The sequence below is a fragment of the Squalius cephalus genome, assembly GCF_949319135.1.
Source record: "Squalius cephalus genome assembly, chromosome: 24".
Classification (NCBI taxonomy): domain Eukaryota; kingdom Metazoa; phylum Chordata; class Actinopteri; order Cypriniformes; family Leuciscidae; genus Squalius; species Squalius cephalus.
The window spans coordinates 2,519,556-2,542,380 of record NC_137145.1 but is presented as its reverse complement, the minus strand read 5'-3'; the positions used below and the strand labels follow the sequence as shown (position 1 = coordinate 2,542,380).

At 37.9% G+C, this 22,825-nt stretch overlaps 1 protein-coding gene and 1 long non-coding RNA gene across 5 annotated transcripts in view; one reads left to right on the top strand and one right to left on the bottom strand.

Moving 5' to 3' along the window:
- The window catches only part of LOC307152273 (3',5'-cyclic-AMP phosphodiesterase 4D-like), a 296,084-nt gene that overhangs the window by 156,725 nt on the left and 116,534 nt on the right, over nt 1-22,825 (bottom strand). The gene's annotated exons all lie outside the window — the stretch shown is intronic.
- LOC307152278 lies at nt 8,877-12,135 on the top strand. The gene is made up of 4 exons (XR_013819987.1): nt 8,877-9,004; nt 9,157-9,320; nt 10,883-10,996; nt 11,837-12,135. It is a non-coding gene; the product is annotated as an uncharacterized lncRNA (long non-coding RNA).

Sequence of the window (22,825 nt, the reverse complement as noted above, 5' to 3'; positions counted from 1 at the left end):
AAATTGCATTTGGAAGAAAAAAAAAACCCATAATATTCATTGCTGAATATTAAAGAAGCACTGACGTCTCTCATGAACTTGCGAAGTGTCATATCATATAACATACGTCAGTCAGATGAAATCGGAAGACTTATTTCCTGAGAAGCACGTCATGATTAACACCATCCTGTGAGACACCGGAGAATAAAGCGCAGGTGTAAAGCATCGGCACGGCACCGCAGGAGTTCACCGACTTGATTTCAGCTCATTTGCATTTCCCTGTCTGATTCCTCAGCTTTCCTATACATCTTTGTGCCATGCACTGCATTTCAGAGCTGCAACTATCAGCAATGTCACATACTACCCTGCAAAAGTCTGGGGTCGGCATGATTTTTTTAATGTTTTTGAAATAATTCTCTTCTGCTTGCCAAGGCTGCATTTATTTAGTTAAAAATGCAATAAAAATAGAAATATTGTGAAATATTATTACAATTTAAAATAACTAGTTTTCTATGTGAATATATTGTAAGCTGTAATTTATTCCTGTGATCAAAGCTGAATTCTCAGCATCATTACTCCAGTCTTCAGTGTCACATGATCCTTCAGAAATCATTCTAATGTGATGATTTGATGCTCAAGAAACATTTATGATTATTATCAATGTTGAAACAGTTACAAATGTCTCTACTGTCACTTTTGAAGACAAAAAGTGAATTTAGTTCTTATTTTCATTAGCACGTTATGTTTTGATTAGCAGTTGCAGCCTGATTGCATTTATCACAGTGAAGTTGTTTCTAAGAAAGCCTTCAGAAAGTGAATGCTTAAAAGCTTCATGAAACACGAGGAAAGCAGGTCACGTCCACTTGAAATAAAGTGTAAACCAGCCACTTTTCCTGTCCTCCATGCAGACAGAGGTCTCTGACACTGATGGCTCCAAATGGTTGGTGTGTAATAATAAACCCTTTATCGCCTTCTATTTCTCCCTCGGCTGTACGTTTGACTAAAGCTAAGAGATGTAAAGGCTCTCTGGCCTGTTACTGAGAGACATGTTTCAGTGCCAATTCACACTTCTGTCATTCCAATGTGTTAAAGATCATCTAGAGTTTTCTTGCTCTTTTGAAATAAGAGTCTGGTGCACTTTGTAGACAAAAGCCCTATTCGCACGGGATAAGTATTACCTGGTGACGAGGGGTCGACCGATTATCGGCGCCGATATTAAGCATTTCTATGGTTATCGGTGTCGGCTATTTTCAAAACCGAATTGCCGATAAAATAATTTAATTTTGAAATGCGCTATATTTGGCTCTGACGCACCTCTGTCGAACTCACCACTCTGTAGACTAGACCAATGTCCCCGCCCATCTGATTTGTTGGGAGTCAAGAGTCTGGCCAATCAATGCGGAAAGCTGAAGGCACTGAAAGCACTTGCTGACTGAAGCTGCTTCACTGATCACGCATCAGTTGTCTCAAAGTTCAGGCAGCAGCAGACTTTGCTGAAGTTGCAATCAATCACTACACTGAAGTTGCAAAACACCTCAATATAATAGGGCCCTGTGATTAAAAAGCAGGTCAGTACAAATCAAATCGAATTTCAAACCACAAAAAGACTATTTAAATTAAATGAATCCTGCGTGTCTCTAAACGAATGGCGCAGACGCGTGATTTAATTTACCACACACACACACACACACACGATTGCATAAACATCATCTCCAGAGCCGCTTTGAGTCACTTCATGAGCTTTTTAACGCTTCAACTGAGAAAAGCTACAGAAACACGAACAGAAACACGAAAGATCTCCACGGCAACCCGTCAAAATAAAAGTTCGGTTTTTCATATTGCCCTAAAATGTAATTTTTGTTAAACTGTAAATAAATTGAATAAGTTTGATGATTTCAATTAATTAGAAATGCTTTTTGATTACTAAAATTTAATTTAACCATTAAAATAGAGTCTTTAAGTTTTACAAAATGTTTACAGAATGCTGCAAGTTTGTCACATGCCTGTCCTGTCTTGTGTTGCACATGGGTGTTTTGTTATTTTGGGCCATGTGCTCTTGTCATTGTCTGATCCCTCCCACTTGTTATCTGATTATTGTTTGAGTTCTCCCACCTGTTCCCCCTTGATTAGTTTCCCTTTATTAGTTCCCACTTGTTTGCAGTCTGTGTCGATCGTTGTCTTTGTTTTCCCCTGGTGATGTACCCGAGTTATTCCTGCCTTGTTTTGTTGTAGTTTGGTTTTTGTTTATTGTTTATTAAAATTTCCTTTACCGCACTTGAATCTTCGTTTCACTTTCTGACCAACCGTGACAAAGTTATTATTATTATTATTATTAATGTTAATATTACCAGTTCTCAGATTTAAAGATATGTTTAAAAGCATTTAAAGAAAGTATTTGTCAAAATATTTGTCAACCCTGTTATTCTAAATTTTGACATTAATTTACATTTTTACACCAGACATAGGCTATATATCGGTTCAAAATATCGGTTATCGGTCTACTTGATCTGTAATAATCGGCATCGGTCCTGAAAATCACAGATCGGTCGACCCCTACTGGTGACCTCTAGTCATTTGTATTAATTGCGGAGATTGTCTGTGATCTTAATCCCTTGTGAATCGCCCATGTCTGTAATTTGTGAAGTAAAAATTCCCCTGCAAATGACCTTCCATATTTCGGCGAACACCGAGATCCTGTGATGATATTAGTCACGTGCCAATCGGCATCTCTGTGATTTGACAGGTCGTTTATCATTTTTTTCAAGGTTTTTGTTTCCTGTGTTTTTTTATCTATCTTTCGTGAAGAATGGAGGCTGCGTTGGAGTGTTTTGATGCTGGGTCATATCGCTATACACCATACAACTATACAATTTGCAGAAAGAGAAAGCTGAAAACCAGCACAACAGCAAAAACAAAAAGAGTGATTAGATGGAGATGGATGACATTTATAGCAGCATGAGGTAAGGAACATTCTTCTGTTTATGAAATATCATACAGCTAATAACAAGACATGTCCAAGCAATAGCCTATTGACATCATATCTGGGAGATAAGTCAGTAAACTCGAGTAAAATCACTGGATTCGCTTATCCCGTGCGAATGTGCCACACGATATTCAGATATGGAGGGGTCATTTCTAAATCACACGAGGTCCCCAGATAATACTAATCCAGTGCGAATAGGGCTATACACAATATAAAACTGCACAATATTGTGATGAATGGTAAGAAAGAGGGGGAAAAAAGCATCTTTCTCCTTTGACGTCACGGCTCAGGACAGTCATGAGTGGAGGACTTGGGATTGTGATGTAAATGCCAGTGGAAAGTTTTCCCCAAGTATGATAGACCTACTTGACAACTTGTCAGCGTTTACCTTTGAGCCGCATTCATTTGGAGAAGGCAACATGAGGCAGGAGATTGGCCCGGCTGAAATGAGGCTGGATTCAAACTAATCTATTTCTGCCAACTTCAGTCCCGCTGAAGACGACGGGGAAGGGAATTGAGTCCTGTGTGTTGCTGACTGTGGTAGAAACATCTCTTTCCCAGGTGCAGTAGCGTAGCGCTCTCTCTGGTGTGAGATCTCAGCCGTGTCCTGCAATCGCTTTCACGTGCTTCATGAAACCATCTGTGAATGAACTGTAACAGTATGTGTGAAAGATCCTGGCGTTTGGAGAAAGTGTCCCTATTATGCTATTTTAAAGGTTTGTAATTTTGTTTGAGTCTCCTACAACATGCATACAAGGTAAAAAAATAAAAAAATTATAATACACACTGTAGCATCAGCTATTTTCTGAAATGTCTCTCTAGACCCCTTTCTTGAGAGCCTCCTCTGCTTTGATTGGTCAGATAGCCCAGTCCGGGGTGTGTTTCCCGTAAAACTGTGTAACTCGCTGCTTAACTACTGTAATCCGATGCATCGTTGAAGAAATCAACTAGCTGGTCACGACTGTTTCCCGAAACCATATTGTCGCAAATTGGTCATTCAACCACGTTGGTTAATGATGTTACGCCGGTGGTGGAGTAATAACTTAGATCGAATTAATGCTAGATGTTTTGCTATAAATTACGGACATGGCATCTGAGGACTAATTCTCATTTTGCTTTATTTCCAGATTCAATCTTTGGCTCGTTCTTGCGCACTAGAGCACGTTCGCACATGCGCACTCTTCAAAAACGACACCTTAAATCTCTTGACAAACTAAAAGAAGTAAATGACATTTGTGTGTATTCTAAATAAAAGATATTGATTGCACTGAATGTCAGCTTTGCTTATTTGGCTCAAGGTAAGGATTTATTGAGTCCACATGTCATGCAAACGAGAAACTGCTTCTAACCACAGATCGAGAGCTGTCGATCAAACACACAACTCTGCGATGCTGTTTGCGAATGTTCGTTAGAACTGTGGTTTCGGGAATCACCGACTCGTTGAACTATGATGATTACGGTAGAACTTGCAACCATAGTTGGCTAACGATGCTTTTGGGAAACACACCCCTATTGTGACATGTGATTGGTCTACTCTGCTCTGATTGGTCAGACGGCCCAGTCTGTTGTGATTGGTCTACTCTGCTCTGATTGGTCAGATGGCCCAGTCTGTTGTGATTGATCTACTCTGCTCTGATTGGTCAGATGGCCCAGTCTGTTGTGATTGGTCTACTCTGCTCTGATTGGTCAGACGGCCCAGTCTGTTGTGATTGATCTACTCTGCTCTGATTGGTCAGATGGCCCAGTCTGTTGTGATTGATCTACTCTGCTCTGATTGGTCAGATGGCCCAGTCTGATGTGATTGGTCTACTCTGTTCTGATTGGTCAGATGGCCCAGTCTGTTGTGATTGGTCTACTCTGCTCTGATTGGTCAGACGGCCCAGTCTGTTGTGATTGGTCTACTCTGCTTTGATTGGTCAGATGGCCCAGTCTGTTGTGATTGGACGAGCTCTTACAGCGTGTGTCTGAAACCAATCGCTCATTAGCATATCTGAATTTCAGCACTGGGTCTTCCTCAGCACTTGATACACAGTGATACAAACAGTAAAGTTGGCGTCGGTTTTACCGTATAAATTCCAGCACGAGTCTCATCCTTTGGAAGTGCAACAAAGTGGATTTGCAGCACTGAAAACAGCATCTCGTCATCTTGACAACACAAACCAGTCACTCTTCCAGTCTAAGCTATAACTACAGTGTTTTTGAGGGCGTGGGAAAGCAGACACGGTTCAGCCAATGAAAACCATATGCTGGCATTATGCAAATGAGTTACAAACCTACGTAGGAATGACTGGAGTTGCTGACGACTCGTTTCTGCAGCTCAGAATCAGCTCTTTCTGTTAGGAGACAAGAACTTTGACGTGCACTTTGATCTTTGCAGACCTTTTACATACACAAACAGCTATATTACATACTTCATGTAAGATAATATTCGAAAAAGCATAATAGGGGCACTTTAACAGAGTCTGCAAAAGTTTGAGACCTCTGTATCAGGCATTTTCTTTTCCCAAAGAAGCTGAAACACTTCTGTGCTCATACATGATTTATATGAAACCCATTTGGCTCTGAACTGCCTGTCCTAGAACTCATCTGGAGAATCTTTGAAATAAAATAACCACAATTATGAGAAATGACCCATGGGCTGCATTACAGAGACTAGTGAGATGCCTACCGAGACAGCATTTCTGCAGAAAATGCTGCTTTCTATTTTTTGAGAAGCTAACAAACTAACAAAGAATGTTCCAAACACGTCAACTAGCATAATTACATAAAAGCCTTCTGGAATATTAAAAAATATATATATATTTCTGAAGGTTTTAGGCAAGTAGGTTGCCTGAAGAAGTCACAGTCACAATTCGTTCCCTGAATAATTCACAAAATATAATATATAAATATGGAATACTTCATATGAGTAGTTCAAAACAACTTGGAATATTCAACTATTCAACCTTATTAACTATTCAATTTAATTCACATTTATTTGTATAGTGCTTTTCACAATACTGTACATATCGTTACAAAGCAGCTTTACAGAAAGTGCATGCATGCCTACATTACAATTTAGAGTTATCAGAGGCGACTGTGTCCAAGTTATGTATTTCATAAATGTACATATACAAATCACACAGTTCACTAATAATGTATTAATTTAAACAATGTATTAATTTAAGGCCGAAACAATGAGCTCATTGAAGTAATGAAAAATGTTGAATATTCAACCTTATAAACGACTTTGCAGTTGTTCAATGCAATGTTTTTTAATGTTATTTACATACTATTATTGTATGTATTAATATTATGAATTAGTTATATATATATATATTATATATACAGTTTTAATTTTAATTTAAGTTTTAGTCATTTTTATATGTGCTTTTGTCATCTTTAATATTATTATTAATTTTTTTTTTTATTTAGCTTTAATTTATTTTAATTTCAGTTACAGTTTTATTAATTGTCGTACTTCAACATAAAATAATTTTATTTCAGTTAGTTGCCATGGCAACATTTAAAATTCTATTTTGTTTTATGTCAGTTAACAAAAAGATTTTTAATTGTTTTAGTTAACAAAAACAACACCGGTTGGATGACAAGTACCGTTGACATTTGTGACAACCAAAGCAGAGTGATTTCAAAACTAATTTTCTAGTACATAAACCTGTTAGCTCTGATGCCTAAATCCGTCAGCCGGGATGAGGGTAATCACTGAATCTGGAAAACTGGCATTTCACCAAATGATTAGCTTCAGAAGCCATGCAGAATGAATGAAGCCAGGTTCCTATATGCACATACAGACAAGATGAGGATCCATGCCAGTACGCCTGCTCAGGCATTTGGATGTGATTTTGTTATGAGGTAACACCGAGTGTTGGCAACTGCACTTACTCAGATGAAGAAATTATATAGCTTGTCCTACCCACACAATCTGTGCAGGGGATGAAGTGCTGCGGGCACATTTCTGTAGTGCTGAACAGTCCATCTAAAATCGTACCCTTATTTCACAAGCATACAAAACAGAAGATAATTGTTTTCATCACTTTCTGTAGTACAAACACTCATTGAGCCCAACAGGGGTGAGAAAGAGGGCCTCAAACATTCATCTCTCATCAGCCGGAGTAATTCAGAGCTGTAGTTACTCGTGGGTTCACAGTTTCTTATTGCAAAGCCTGTGTTTTCAAGTAATCACATATTGAATATAGTGGGGGAAATTGAACCCTTGCGGTCAAGCACACAGAAACACTATCCTGCCTTCCCACCGCAGTGCAAGAAGCTGTAAACAACAAATCCTCGAGTGCATATGGCGGCTGCAGAATAAACAACCTAGACAGCTCAGCTCTCGCATCTCGCTTAAAGCACCCTGATCTCAAAGCTGCTCTCGCCTTGATTCAATCCACCACTAATTGGCCCACAGGATTGTCTTAAACGATTCAGTGAAATGCAACCACATGATCAAAATGCAGATCTGCGAGGCAGGAGGCACTTAGAGGTTTAGTCTTCAAATGGCAGCATGCATACTTGACCATCTGTTATTAAATCACAGGCAACATTTTATGGTCAAATGTTCGCTTTAAGTGTTTGGATTCAAAACAGCTCCAAAGCCACTGACTAAATCTCATACAGATATAAAAAATGCACTGGATATACTAGATTTTCATATGTTTTGCTGTGATTCCCCGTGCAAAACCCAACACCACAGAGCTTAAGTGTTGTGAGTGGTTGGCAAAACTTCGCCGTACGGTTGCTAAATGTTTCCAAGTGTTTTAGAGAGTTGCAAAGGTGCTCTGGAGGGTTGGTAAGTGGTTTCTTAATGGTATACGTGAAAAGATTCTCAAGTCTGGTTTCTAAACATGGGTCTGGTCTCTCCTTCAATGTAAGTCTACACAGTAAAAAACGTTGGGTTATTTGTGTAACCCAACCGTTGGGTTACACATATTGGGTCAATATGTTGGGTTATTTTCCAAAAATATTGGGTCATTTTTAAAATCGTTGGGTAATTTCTAGAAATAACCCGACTGTTGGGTTAAATAGCCTACGGTTTCTGCAGCGACGGTTCAAATTTTAACGGTCCAGTGACAGACAGTCAACGCAGGAGCTGCTGCTGCATCCTGATTATGAAAGGTAAGTCATATCGTTTTTATGTATATATAACATTAAGTATTGTGTACTGAGACGTTGAATATAATTATTCTAAATATGAATTTTATATTTTTTAAAAACGAAGTTCCCTTTAGACCGTTTTAATGATCTCCGGGAAGTGAGATCGATTGGAAATTAATCCTAGCTATCGCCGTTAGGTCGCTAGCAGTAATAAAGTAATTAATTATAACATTATACTAGCGAAACCGTTTACTACCAGTTACCTACTACAATAAACTAAGTAGGCCTTAGTCTGAAATCACTAGCATTACGCCTGTTTTACGGATAGCAATTGTTTATTCGTGATAGCAAATGTCTTAAAGGGACTTTAAGCTGTCACAGCTGAAGCAGTGCTCCAGACTGGTAACGTACTTTTTTTGTACAGGTGCGACTACAATTGTCACTAAATGCGGAACGAAAGAGCTCTACTCATATGAACCGTAGTGCACGGACCATTTATCAGCTCGGCCCAGCGGCGCGAGCTCAGACATCGGTCACACGACACCACAGCAGCGCTGTGAGGTGCAGTGAGAAGCGTTTGAATTCGCTGAAATCTCCCGAGATGAAAGAAAGATGAAAAAGTGCAGATATTCCCAACAACATTGAAATGGGAAACATTGTGCAACAAATAAACTATTAGTTCATGATTAGTTAAAGAAAGTTGATGTTTTCCAATACACAGATTACCTTGATTTACTGTAGTAACAAGTTTTTAAGGACTAAGTTAGTTTACTTTTCTGAAAATATTTATTTTTTTCTGCTTCATTCCAACACAGAAAGGAGTAAATGAAAGTATTATGCTGCTGGATGACAATGGTTCTCAACTCTGGTCCTGGACAGTGTACAGTACACATTTTGGATGTCTTCCTTATCTGGCACCGGTCTTGGAGTCCCTCTACTAACAAGTTGGTAAGTTGAATAATGATTAGAGATACGAAATGTGCAGTGCTGGGGCTACTACAGATCCAGGTACAGATAATTACTTATGTTTTTTTTTTTTTTTTTTTTTTTTTTAGCTGTCTTCCGTAATTTCAATACAGTATTTTTTTATTTCAATATAGTCTGAGCTGTTTGATGACTGACAATGATTGAGTGGCAAAAGAAAGCAAGAAGTCCTCACAGCCAAGTCGAGGAGTTCGTGAGACACACACCACCTCAACAAACTGCAAGAACTGCTGAAGAAATCATTAGAGAATATCCCAGACTTCACAGTTTTCTTGGAATGGTGAGTTTAATATGTATGCACGTGACGTAGTAGTGGGAAGTTCGGATCATTTTACTAACTTGGATCTTTGCATCTCATTCATAAAAATTAATAAATATTTTTTCAAGTCATTTCGTTAATTTCAGCAGAATGTATTTAAATGTTACATGTCAATAGCCAAATTCCCCAAACACATCAAATGTTGATCACATTTAGAATAAGAAAAAAAATGCAATGCAAGGAAGAGGCCAAATTATGAGAAACAGAAACGATTAATTTATTTATCTGGGTCTTCAGGCTATGCAGTCTGTTAGTTTACCCAATCTAAGCCGTTCGTTCATCCCGTGACATCCTCATAAACTGAGCTTTGCAGTCTGTAATACCGGATAGAGAATTGATTAGTTCACGTTTCGAGTCTATCGACTTCGGGTTCGAGTCATTTCTTTCAACACGTGACTACATAAGCTGAGCTATGCAATCGGTACCGGATACAGAATTGATTAGTTTATCTCTCGGGTTCGAGTCATTTAGTTTTATGTCACGGAACTGTTGTTATTAGACTATATATATATATATATATATATAATATATATCTTTATCAAAGTGGTTTGCCCCATCATAGATAAAGTTTAAAGCATTACCAACTCTTTAGTACCTCATCCATATGGAAAAGATCCATCATAACAGAAATTCTTAAATTATAAATTTAAAGAAATTAAAAAGCTATAATTTGAGACCAAAAATGTAGCATGTTACTGTTAAAAAATTAGTAACTCATTTATGTGTCCAGCGCTGTCATGTGACAAAAGAATGAAAGACTCAGAAGAATCAGACCCGAAGACTCGAGAGATGAACTAATCATTTCTCTTTCCGGTACTGACAGCATAGCCTCTATGGGACTGACCGGAAGAACAAAAGACTCGGACTCGAACCCGAAGACTCAAGAGATGAACTAATAATTTCTGTTTCCAGTACAGACTCAGTAGTCCCGAGTCATATTAAAGATTCGTTCAAAATAAACGAATCATTCATGACCGACCCATCACTACAGTACAGAGAAGCAAATGGAGCGCATAATTGGATGTTTTTAAATAAACATTGACAAAAAACTATAAAAGTTTTAGGGCTGGACGATATAATATATATAACATTGATAGAAGTGATCACCCGGACTTATATTGTCGGTATATAAAGCGTTCACAGGCAAATTAGTTTTTTTTTTTTTTTTTTTTTTGGTGTCTAAATCAGGCTCATATAAATATCAGGAAACAGGATTCCTGGCTGCATGTCAATATCCACAGATCACTGGATCTTTGTTAAGTTGTAAGGAACACTATATCGAGTCCAACCTTTAGTTTAAACTGATAATCGTTTGTTTTACTCACGTTTTCGCAGTTTCCCCTATTAAATCCAGTCACGCAACAGCTCTTCGGCGGGAAAGTGACGTCAGTGCATACCCTCTACTGTATATGGAAGGGGTGTCTTATTTTGGAAAATTGTTTTGGCTGTGTCTAAGTGCATATGAAATTAGGTTCACACATGTGTGGTATAGTTGAAAACTGTTTTTTTCTTGTCTTTCAAAGATGATCCTGGAGAAATGGCCTGACATCCTTCCATCATCGCCATACCTCACAAATGGAAAAATGGTGTGTCCAACATATGCTGAAATGAAGCGCAGCTTAAATGACATTTGGCCTGTAAGTAAAAGCAACACTATCAAGTCAATTTTGATAAATTACACTGCTCTTCAGCTCATGTTCATCCAAAAAAAGAAAATTCTGTCATGATTAACTCACCCTCATGTCGTTCCAAACCTGTAAGACTTTCGCTCATCTTCAGAACACAAAAGAAGATCTTTTAGATGAAATCTGAGAGATTTCTGTCCCTCCATTGACAGTATACACAACTACCACTTTCAAGCCCCAGAAAGGTAGTAAAGACTTCATTAAAGTAATCCATGTTTAACCTCAATTTTATGAACTGACGCGAGTGCTTTGTGCAAAAATACATAATTGTTGCTTTCACGCTCTTGTCGTCTGCTTGCGCATTAACACAACATGTTAATGTCGAGGTGCTCTCGTGAACATGCGTTTGAGTTTAATATGTTGTAAATAAAGTGATAAATTATGGTTAAGGGATAGAATATACTCATGTCACTTCATAAAATTGAGGTTGAACCACTGGAGTAACATGTATTACCTTTATGATGTGTTTGCTACCTTTCTGGGGATTAAAAGTGATAGTTGTGTAGCTGTCAATGGAGGGACAGAAATCTGTAAGACTCATCAAAAAGATCTTTATTTGTGTTCCGAAGATGAATGAAAGTCTTACAGGTTTGGAAAGACATGAGGGCGAGTAATTATTGACCGATTTTACATTTTTGGGTGAACTAACCATTTAACAGCAGGTGTAATGACTAATTAGAGTGACCATAATTTAATTCAATACAGCTCTGCTTTGATATAACTTTTTCATAATTTAACACTGTTGATGTTGTCACAGTGCATGCCCAACTGAACATTATTTATTCTTTTAAGGTTGGAGACAAGTGAGAAACAGTGAGACAAGCCCGGATCCACATGACTTGATGTGTTTCAAAAATGTTTTACATCTATGACATAAACTATTTCAAGACCTCTGCACCCATTTTGGGAGTTTTTGTAGCATGCAAATTTTAATATATCTGGAGGAGGTCCTGCCTCATTAAGAACTTTGATCATCATCATCATTAGGTCCAGTAGTCAACATATGTATTTGTAGTTTTATTACTCAAGGTATGTTTACACTAACACATCAATGCATTCAGTGTACAGTGAAGACCTTTTAATAAAGTTGTGATTAGGATTTATTGTTATTAATTTGTGTATTCTGTCCATATTTGTATAGGTTATTGAATTAAATGTAGGTTATTAATGTGTAGTTCTAAATTTAGTGTTCATTTAGAATTTTTGTGTGCTGTATGCTGTACAATTGTATGTATGCTATGTGCATTTTTGTGTAGGTTTTGAATGTGTACTGTTTGTACATATTTGCATAGGTTTTGAATTTATTATGTGTGTTGTATACACTTGTGCATTTTGAATTTATGTACACAATTATGTATATTTACATTAAATGCTAGACTCCCCAATATATAGTTTGTAATTGAAAAATATATTTGTTGAAACATATGTATTGTTTATACAAATAAACAATCTGTATTTGAAAACAATTTGTATTTTATTTATTAAAATAAGGTCATAAATAAAAATAAATATTTAACTCAACTGTTGGGTTATTTTAACCCAACTGGAGTTTAACCCAATGCATTGGGTTAAAATAACCCACAGTTGGGAAGGTGCTATACCAATCCACAGTTGGGTTATTCGTTGGGTTATTTTTAACCCAACATTTTTAAGTGAGTACAGGATTTTCTTTTAGGAATGCACAATATATCGGCCACCATATCGGTCGATATATGTTAATGTTTAATGCTATCGTTATCGGCATGATGTGTTAAGGTCGATAAATAATGTATTATTTCCTTCAGCTGAGACACTTCAGATGTGCACTGTTCAACATGATGGTTTTGAATTGCTTGAAATATGATTGGAATCACTTTTTTTTAAAAAAGGAAAATACTTTTTTAATTGCAACATGTGCAGCACAAATAGGCTACATAAAATAATAATAACCACATCATAATTGTGTGTTTGGGACATGGATTTTAATGGTGAGACTTGTAATCAGGCTCTCAGAAATATATATAAAAATGTGGATTTAAATTTATCGGCCAATTTATCGGTTATCGGCTTTCAAATATAAAGAATTATCGGTTATTGGTATCGGTATCGTCCATAATTTTTTTTTACAGTTCTTGAGTTGGAATTTCAACTAAATTGGACACAATACACAGAAAGTTGAACTGGAATGACACTAAGAGGAATTTATAAAACTGTAATTCAAAGAAGTTTTACACAGGTTATGTATTCTGGAAATAAAAGGGCTTTTCACACTGCGCTTAACCCCGGGTTATCATCATTCTAAATCCCGCTTTTAACCCCGGATTAAGCAACGTTTCACACTTGTAATTCAGAAGTAGGGTTAGCTCAGCTTTTTACCCAGGGTTATGAATAGGGTTGGGTATCGTTTGAATTTTAACGATTCTGCTTATCGATTCCGAAACTTAACGATTCCTAATTTTGATTCCAATAAGGTAAAAAAAAGCTTAGATATTCACATTTAGTCTTATTGCAAAACATTTAATTGTAGCTGAATATCATGAGCAAAAATCAACAGGCTAAAGAACACTTACGCAATGGACGTTTGCCTGTGGTTTAAAAACACCATAGAAAAACAACTAGACTAACTAATATAAGTTTCAAGCATTATTAAAGACGAGTAAACACTCAGTTATTAAAAAAGAACAAATACGAAATGAGCAAATCACAACAAATTGATGTAACTGAACAATGATACGACTGAATTAAACAGTGTTTTAAGACTTTCAGGTATTCAGGTACAGAAACTGTAATCAAATGTAAAATAACACTGCACTTTATAAATAAAATATACATTACAAATACAGTTACAAAAGTTATTCAGTCAAGAACGAGTGCATTTTCTCTTCAATGTTACAGATAGATGCTTCACAACCGACAACCAATCGTGTGCCTCATATTCACAAGAGTCGGACAGTCACGGAAAAACAGCGTGTTGTAAACAATAGATGGTGACAGACAATGCGCCAGTTGGAGTGAAGAGACCATTTCATTCTTACCTTTACAGTCCAAAAAGTCCATTCAGAAAAAAACTTGATTGTACGGTCTGCAATATATGAGGACGCACAATGCATATCGCATGCTGCGCTCGTCCAATCAATGATACAGACACCGCAAATTGCATTTTCAATTTACTTCTGACATTATAAAATAAAAATTGGATTAAACCTTCAAAATAAAATAACTTAGCATTTATATTTTACTTATGAATGGCCCACAACCCTTCCTACGTTGGCCGACCTTCATATCAAAACCTCTAATAGAGAGAAATGTGTGAATGCAGCATTGATATTCTGGGATCCTCTTCCCTACAGGGGCATCGTGTTGCGCAAGCCCTGGAGCGTTTGACCTCAAAAGGAGTTCAAGAGACGTACAGATGGCTGGAGAGGAGAGGAGAGGAGAGGGCATTTAATGCTGTTGTCATTTAGACTACATTTTTGTCCTTCCTCAGCTCCCCTGCCTGTGTGATGAACGGTTTGCATCACATAAACGGATCACCTTCACTGCACCAAATCAAATTTCACACTAAACCTCTGCATTTCTTTCTCTTTCATAGCCCACAAATGGAGCGTGTGTGAATTGAGTCTGTAATAAGATACAAAGCAATGCAAATAAAACTTCTGCGTAATTTCATTCTCTCGTGATGCATGCATCGGGTTCAGTTAGTTAGCTCAAACTGTAGCATCTCATTAGCCAACGCGCACCGCAATGTGACCATCCGTCTTAATTTTCAAGGTCTATCCAGAGTTTATTTTCTAGCCGGGTGCGTTTCAATCACCATGACACTGCTTATTTATCTGTGCTGTGAATACTGTGGGTTTCTCTCTCTCTTTGTACAAAAGTAGTTCTGTTTGGAGTTGCATACAACTATTGCTGCATACAGGCACAACAGAGCACATTGTATAGAGAACTGTATCCCACAATGCAATGCACTTGCTCCTCCCTTTTCAAACTGACCAGAAAAGATTACTGCTGTGATATGCATTTCATTATTGACTTCTTATTTAATAGAATGACGAATGTTAAGACATTTTAATCACATTAAAAATGAAAAATAAAATAATTTATAAAAATATAAATACAATTAAAAAATATAATATTAAATAATCTGATTATAATAATAAAATATATTATAATATAATATAATGGTAGTGTATGGCTCCAGTGTCACCAGTGTCACTACGTTCTACATATGGTGGGAACAGCATCTGATTTGGTAGCGCCGGGGTGAAATTTATCATAAAGCTAATTTAATCATAAAATTACTATTGTTTTGCATTAATAAGTGCAGTTACCAATAACGTTTCATGTTTGTTTAATGGAAATTTAACAGTAAAGCACTGAGCTTCAACTGAGATGCAGATAAAATTAACTTTTATTAAAAACAGTACCGTGCGAAAACCTACTTTTTATAGCAAACATTTTTAAATATTCTACTTTTATTAAATGTACCATTGTTGTTCTATAGTATTATACTGAACTGACCAACAAAAAAAAAACATTTTACTATTTCTGCCACAATACCATGGTTACAGTCAGCGTTTCTACATTAAATCAATGGTGAATGTTGGTGATTTGTGGACTGAAAAGCCTTCTGGAACTTGTTCGTTCATGGCACAATGTTTCTCCTGGGTTCCAGCGATGTTTGATCTGATATCTGTGGTTTATAACACAGAGTTCTGCGCTGAATTTGAATGATTCTCAGTAGATCTTGCAGTGATGTTATTAATTCTGAGGCAAATTCAATCACTTTCTCACTGGATCTCCCAGCGCTGTGTAGTGTCGCGTGATGGAGATCGGCCTGCGAGTAAACCTGTTCTGAGCTCACGCTGCGCTGTCTATTAGAGCTGCACAATTCTGGAGAAATTGTGAATCACTAAAATAATCGGAATCACATCGGAAGCGCGGCAGCCGACCCTCTCATTCATTAACATGGGCAGCGACAAAACACACACTTCAACTGGCGCTTGCGGTGTGAAACAGGTAGGGCTAGGGCAATTAATTGAATTTCGATTTCAATTTTGGCTCCCAACGATCACCAAAGTAAAAACGATTATTTTGCCATGTTCTGTTTTGCAGGAACATATACTACTGGAGTCTTGTGTTCTGAATGACACACGCACATCCGCCCCTCCCGAAGCCATAAACTCTCTCAGCTTGAATAGAGAAGACTTAAAGAAGTGAAAATAATCAACTTTAGTTACGATGCAATGCTGGCCCGATTGTGCAAGTGACAATTCCGTCATGTCCCGACTGTTCGACGCTCAGTGTTGTGCCTGAACGCGTTCATTGAACGATAGTTCATGAACGCGTTCATATTTTGGGTGAACATGAACTGAACGTACTGTATTACTGCCTGATGAACGTTACTGTGAACTCGTTCATTCTGGTGTCTGTGAACGGCACGCTCTCTCAGTTTAACTTCGTTCAATAGAGTGCCAGATTTCTATAGAGACTTCCAGATGAAAACCCGGCTAAAACACACCGTAGACCTTAATATGTAGCGGAAAAAACACCCAATCTGGCAACACCAGCCACCAGTGTCTACTGACTCTCTTGTTCGATCTCGTTCATCAAAATGAACAAATCTTTTTTCGAGTCATTTCGTTCATTTAAGGGGCTTTAAATGTTATACTATTAACTGGCAAATTCCCAGAACACATCCACCTACGCAATCTTGATAATATTCTGAATTAAGAAATCATTATAATGCAGTCAAAAATCGTTTACAGGGAACATAAATAATTACTTCACCTTCCGAGTCTATCGTTCATTTGTCACGTGACAGACGCAATGAATAGATCATTCATGAACGACTCATCGCTTACGTTACAAATCAAAACAAAAAGCAGCAAGGAGGCGTCGTATGATCATTTAAATGAGTTTTATAGCAAGGTCGGTGAGGATGGGAAAAATCTGACGCATTTCTTCAGTGTTAAAACTGATCAAATAATTGTCTGTGGTTCTATATGGGCTGTGGCAATCATTTTGAAAAATAATATCTCGCAGCAACATGGAAAAAAAGAACTATGAACTAGTTCATTTTTGGAACTGTGAACTTAGTTCAAAATGTTGAAGTATGAACTATGAACTGAACTAGTTCATTTTAAAATTTGTGAACTGAACTTTGAACTAGTTCATGTAGAAAGTGAACTTTCCCAACACTGTCGACGCTTGCCTTGTCCAACCCATTTTGAGAGACAGAGAGAGAGAGAAGACGCAGCACCGCTGAACACTCACGCGGTTTGTGAAATTACATCTTGGAGAAAGGTTTAAAATGATTGATTTGATTTCATAATCTGTGTGGATTAATTTAGGATAATCATACAATCTACTTGCTAAAGTAGTGATTGCACTTGCAATGTATGCGGGGGAATTTCCCGCAATATAAGTGGTGGACCTGCAGGAAAATTGAAATACTTATTGAAGTATTATCTGTTATATTATTTATTTTAATAGTTCAAAAAGTACAATAAATGTTCAAATTTAAATTTTTTAAGAATTGTTGAAAGGTGTCTTTTTAATAAATGCAACACGTTCCCAAAGTCATGTGAAATAATCGTGTTACATAATCGTGATTTCAATACTGACTAAAATAATCGTGATTATGATTTTTTCCATAATCGAGCAGCCCTAGAAACAGGTGCAAAAAACATTTCATAAAACGGATAGTTCCAGTCCTTGATTCTGATTGGTTGAGCCACGTTCGAAGCCGTTGTAAATTACTCAACAAACACACACACCTGTGACTGCATTACATTAGTGTTACTGCGCAACAGCCGTTTGTGATGCTTTGTTGCTTAGCAACCTCTTTGGAACTACATTGCTTGGCGGAGGAATAAATTAGTTATAACGTTATATTTTTTGTTGCTGGTGTTTATTTTATGAATAAAATAAATATTAAAATGAATATTTTTATGGAGTAACCGTTTTATAAAAGCAATAAGCTCCTTGAAGGGGCTTCAAGAGTCCGCTCCGCGTCGTGCCTAACAACGCACCTTAGCTGTTCTAAATCCGCTGTAAAACACGTAACGCGCTTACGCATAACAGTTGTCATTCAGGAATAAGACCACATGGGTGTTTGAATCGAGATTGTGATCTTTTAACGATTAATCGTGCAGCTCTACTGTCGATTATCACTTCGAGCTGATAAACGGTGCATGCAGCGCAGCTCGAACGAGAAGCACGGTTTCCTCTCATTTGCCGTTTGATGTTTCTCATATGCAACAGAAATGCCAGCTCTTCTCATTTGGGGATCATGGTGGTGCACCAGTGCGAACTTTTAACAAAAATTAGGAAAATAGGTTGCAGTCTGGAGCCCTGTAGCACATGGCGCTGATAATGGCTTGGACTTGGTTTCAATTCCCAAGGAAAATAAATAAATCTGTCTAAAACTTAAAATATATATTTAAATATAATATAATAAAATATAATATTTAAAATAAAATACAAAGCAGGTATGCCATTTGCCACAATTACTGCGCACCAGCCTATATATTCACTTTAAGAATGTTATATAAGCCCACTTAAGAGTCAATCAGCTGAGACGTGAATATGTATGAAAGTCATAACCATGTGTTCCAGAGGGCGTTGCATTTCACCTGCGCAAATGTGTACCGTTTCACAGCTCTCAGTGCCATAAGTGCTTTTCCATTCAAAGGCAAAAAAATAAATAAATGAATATGAAAATGCTGCAAAGCGCACGATGAGGAGAATAACAAACAGCTTTGTTAAATAAGGGCCATGATTCATCAAATGTTGTGACCTTAGAAGACATTTAACTGATGCCCATGTGTATTCCAAAGGTCACCAGGTCACCTCGGAGAAATGCAATGACTACACAGTGCTTAATTGACTTCAACACAGTTGCACGTTAAAACAAAGCAGACACTGCAGCTCTGAACCGAGGCTAACGGAGAGCGAATGAAGCAAACGCGGGAACATATGCACGAGCCATGGGGAGCTGCTACTGGTGCATCTGATGGATTTGCATATTTTAAAATGTCTCTCTCGTACATAGCCATGTTCAGTTGGTGCGATTCATTAACAGTCAGTGTCCCGTGACATTTGCAGTCTAGGGCAGTGACAGTCCAAAAGGTCCAGCGAAGGAGAACATGCACTGCAATTCCACTCGTCACTGAAGGGGGAAAACGGAAACGTCTGAATACATTAAAGGTAGTGTTTGTGTGTTAATTGGAGACACTGGACAATGGATGTATATTGTACTTAGGGATGGCGAAAACTAAAAATTTTATTGACCAACCACCGAGCCTCATTAGCCGGTTGAAACCGGTTAACCGATTAGTTTAAATTAATATGCTACGCTATTTGAAATAACAGCCATTTAGAGCCGCGCCTGCAATTTCACAACTCTGTCGCATCTCTCTGCCGCTCTGCCTCCCGCTCACACACACACGCCCCCGTGCCGCCTTTCCACTCACGTCACTTTTTTAAAATCCCCTACAGCACATGTGTCAAACTCAAGGCCCGCGGGCCAAATCCGGCCCGCCACATTATTTTATATGGCCCGCGAGAGCATATAGGTGTCTTAAAATTAGGGATGCAACGAAATTCAGGCTGCCGAAAATTTTCGGCCGAAAATAACATTTTCGTTTTTTTTTTCCCGAAAGATACTAAAAAGCCACCGTGCCCCTCCGTGTTCGGCGATGGTTTGACTCTGGCTCAGCGTGTTTTATGACTTTGCGTGCGAGTCCGCTTCCGAAGATGCATAACTTCTAAAAGCGTTCCGCTGTGTGTGTGCGCTGTGCTCTCCGCTCCGTGTCCACAGCGCGTTCTGCTCAATGTTCCACAAGCAACCTCCGTGTGTGTGTGTGAGAGAGAGAGTGTTACTTGTGAGTTCTGCTCACGCTCATCGGAAAGGCAAAGTCCGCTTAAAAAACGTGCCGACATGAAATTTCTCTGGACTTGTTTCTTTTTGCAAGTGCTGCACAACACTGGTAAAATTACACGAATCACGATCCTCTCGTTCACTGGTCCTCTCCCTGCTCTGCTCATGCTCTGATAAAAAATAGCTTTGTAGGACTATACTTTATTTTGACAATTGGTCAAAAAAAATTCTGTTAAATCTGATTCTGCTGCATAGAACTGATTGAAGAATAATATATTGATATTTTATATTATTTTAATATAGGTACCAGTATTAGCCTTTTCACCATTTGTATCATTCCGCTTGTCTGTGTTTGCGCCACTTGCATCATTAAGCCAGTAGGTGGCGACAAGTGACTGTCTTTATGAGTGAACAATTGAACTTTAAACTGATTAGTGCCAAAAACATTGATTAACTCAGGAAAGAAACAAGTTGCTGAAACCAATCTTTAATGCTAATATATAAATTGCTCATTTGCCTCTGGACAAAAAAAAGATTGCACTGGTTTTTGATTGAAATGTAACATCTATGCAAAATAATCCTTGAAAGATTTCTCATTTAAGGCCATTCCTGTTTGGAATATGTCATTGTGTATTGTCAACAATAAGCAGAAAAATTCTGCATTTCCATTTTGTAGTGTGGATCATTCATTTCAACATTTATCCTCATTCTCATGTTTAAGAATCTGTTATCTTGACAAAAAATTTATGCTACTGCCCACTGACATGCTTTTAAAGTTATTGTTATCCACATTTTTTGGCCTTTAATCACCTTAAAATGCACATATGTAGGTCCGAGAAATCCAAATTTTATCGGGGGAGCATGTCCCCGAACCCCCCTAACTACCGCACATTTGAATAAGCATGACTGTGTGGTAATGTGTGCTGGTGTGGCTACAGTGCCAGGGCTGAATTTTTGAGCCAGTTTGCCCCTGCATATATACAATAATACAATATTATCTGTATCAAATCATTATTACCCAGGTCCTGATGTTTTGGGCTCATCCCCTGATGTTTTTAAAACCTAGAAACACCCCTGCAAATGCATATACAATATGTGTAACTTAAATAAGTAATAATCAAATAAAGAGACAATATATTAACATTTTAAAAGTCTTACAGTTACAACCGGCCCTTTGAGGGCAGCCATAATGCTGAAGTGGCCCTCAGTGAAAATGAGTTTGACACCCCTGCCCTACAGCGTGAAACATGAGTCCCGCAAACGCGGTGCCGAGGAGCTTGTATGTAATCGGAGGACAAATGGCTCCTTAGTTTCGAAATGGCTTGGGTACAAGGTGATCGCGTTGAAAATAAAGGCGTTTGTCTAGCGTTAGAAGCTCATTTGAAACTAGGGGTGCACGATTCAGAAAATGTCACGATTCGATTCGATATCGATTTTTAGGCTCAAGATTCGATTCAAAATCGATTTTCGATTCAAAAACGATCCTCGATTCAAAAAAACGATTCACAGTATGTAAATGACATTTACAAATAAAAAAAAAAAATAATTAAAACAGTTGTATGTTAAGAATTTTAAACTAATATAACTTCAAAACATACAAGTACGTAGCAAATAATAAAGAGGACCATAGAAACATAACAAACAAACAAATAGTGTTTTCAGTTGCCTATTTAAGATTATCTGAACCATTCAAGAACTGTGAGTGATTTTTCTTCATCTTTACTGTTGTTTTTTACTATGACATCATAGACTGCGGGAGATCTGCATTCACGCACGGATCTCTTCTGAAATATAAGAAGTAAAGTGGTTTGTCCTGTCTGTTTAATCCCTTAAGACATAACTGGCTGTGTTTACGTTAATTTTGCACAAGTAGCCTATATTAAACCACTTACACGGAGTCGCACAGCCGCATGCGCGAGCAGTCTACACAAACAAAGCGCGCGTCAGCATTTGAAATTGAAAGCAGCCTCTGTTAGTGAGGTTCATATTTTAAATATACAAGTCCACTGCATTCCAAACCACATAAATGATGACTTCGTAGAGCATTTGTAAGGAAAATACCGAAAGGCGAGACAGCACGCTTCAAGTGTAACGTAACATCGAACAAAGCGCGCGTCTCTCACAGCGCATCCTGTGCAATGAAGCCTGTGAATGTCCTAGTAATTCGCTTCAACCTTTCCGAACTTATGAAAGATTATTTTACGGAAAGTTTGATTGGTGTATGTATGTGTGTGAGGAATTGGAAGAAAGCAGATTACGGGTGTTTCTAAAGTAAACTCAGCGTCATCCCATATCTGGTTAAAAACTAAGCTCAGAATCGATCCAGAATCGTTGGAGAGAAAATCGCGATGCATCGATGGATCGATTTTTTCTCCCACCCCTATTTGAAACATTGCCGCGGCTCATTTAAGAAAATTACAGCTCCGAAGAGACGCCGCTTTAGTTTGAGGTAGTGCTAACAATAATAAAGAAAGATGATGATCATCATCACCTTACATCATAGATGATGTGCTACTACTGTATTTAAGCACTGTATCACACAAGTTGCAACTTACATCTGTCATTCTTTTTGGTGAAACGGTCCCACACACAACTTTTCTTTGCACGCTTCATCCTGTCGTCTGCCCTGGCTCTAACCTCGAGTGTTTTAGCCTGTAGCCTTTACTTTTCGCAAATCTTGTGAGCGCGCGAACCCAAACACTGTGACCTCGTGCCAAATGTTTTTATTGGTTTATTAAGTACAAACAGGCGAGTTATGAAAAATTGAGTGTGAGGGATTTGTTCACTTCACACAAAAGGATCTTGGAATGAGATGGCTAACTGTAGTAGCGTTTAGTCCACTGTCTATAATAGCCTAATTTAGAGATCACTTTTTTTTTTTTTACTGACTACCGAAAACTTTGATCGGTTAACGTTGA